We start from the raw sequence: 1325 nt of genomic DNA, 5'->3' as shown, positions 1-1325 counted from the left end.
CTGTCAAAGCCGGTTCTGAATAAACACGTTACAACAGAACTTTCTGTCGGCCCTTTTTCTGTCGCTGTGGATTTGCAAGAGCAAACACTAACTGCTCTGTTGGCAAGAAAACAAAACTCTGGCAAACTTTGCGATCCTGAAGTTTGGAAGAATTTTGAAATGAAGTGGAACCAAAACACCGCAGAGCGCAAATGTTAGTCGGTTTGTTCCTGTTTGTTATGTCTCTGCCGTGTCGTAACACGGTTTGTTTTCGCTCCACACAAACTGTTGGTTTAAGCAGATCGCGGCAAGTCTTTGGGTTTTTTCTGGGGAGTATTTACAAGATAATGTTGCGTTCAGATTTTACATTAAGAATGAAAAGAAATGAATGGGGGRAAAAAAGAACTAAAGGATGTGACAAATTCCTGGTCAAAGTCTTTGATGCAGTGAGGAGAACAGAAAATAACTTTCCACCAGACTAGAAACGTAAACTCAGTTTGCCTTTGTATGAATTCAACRTGATTCTKGGGGGAATCATGTTGCTATAGCGACTGAAGATGTTATTTGTGAAGCTTCTTCCTGCTGATAATAATAATGCTAGCTAGTTTTGATTTGTGATTAAGATTTTACATAGAAGCTGATGTGACAGCCACATCTAAAAATGCTTTCTAGTTCCTGTAGTAAGTGGTTAGTAAGTGTGTTTCCTAAAGAGTGTAAATCCTTACTGAAACTCTGACATTTCTAAAAATGTGTCAGTGTTTTCCAACATGTTCCATATCTGTCCCATTCAATAAATGGGAATATTATTTAAAATTCGATTTCTTTGAGCAACTTTATCACAAAGTGAAACACATTATATAGATTAACTAAACACAGACAGATGATTAAGCTTTTTGGTTTATTTAATTATGATGATTTTTCTTTTATAACTAATTAAAACATRACATTTGAAATGAGAATATTGGATCAAAGCAATAGAAAACTATAATTACAAACAKAAATAGGAGTTTGATGAAAAATATATGTGATACCTGCTTTATAATTAAGGTTATTGTTTTCAAAAGGTACTTTTAATCTAACAAAAAAGAAAATTTGAGATGCATGTTTTAATTTATTGAATATGACTACTGCAGACATACCTCGACATGTAATAGTAAATACAGTTTCATGGCTCTTATTTTATGTCTTATTTGATGTTTTGTGCTTCCTAGATTAAGATTTTTTTTTTCCTCTTGTTTAACTGTTCGTGGTTGGGTTACAAAAACGACCTCATCCCTGACCTTAAGTCTCCATGATGCTGGTGAGCAGAAGCAGCTCGGTGTGTGTGTGTGTGTGTGTGTGTGTGT

Source organism: Poecilia reticulata, linkage group LG22 (genome assembly GCF_000633615.1).
Source record: "Poecilia reticulata strain Guanapo linkage group LG22, Guppy_female_1.0+MT, whole genome shotgun sequence".
Taxonomy (NCBI): Eukaryota; Metazoa; Chordata; class Actinopteri; order Cyprinodontiformes; family Poeciliidae; genus Poecilia; species Poecilia reticulata.
The sequence above is the reverse complement of the archived record's forward strand: the minus strand, read 5'-3'. Positions refer to the sequence as shown.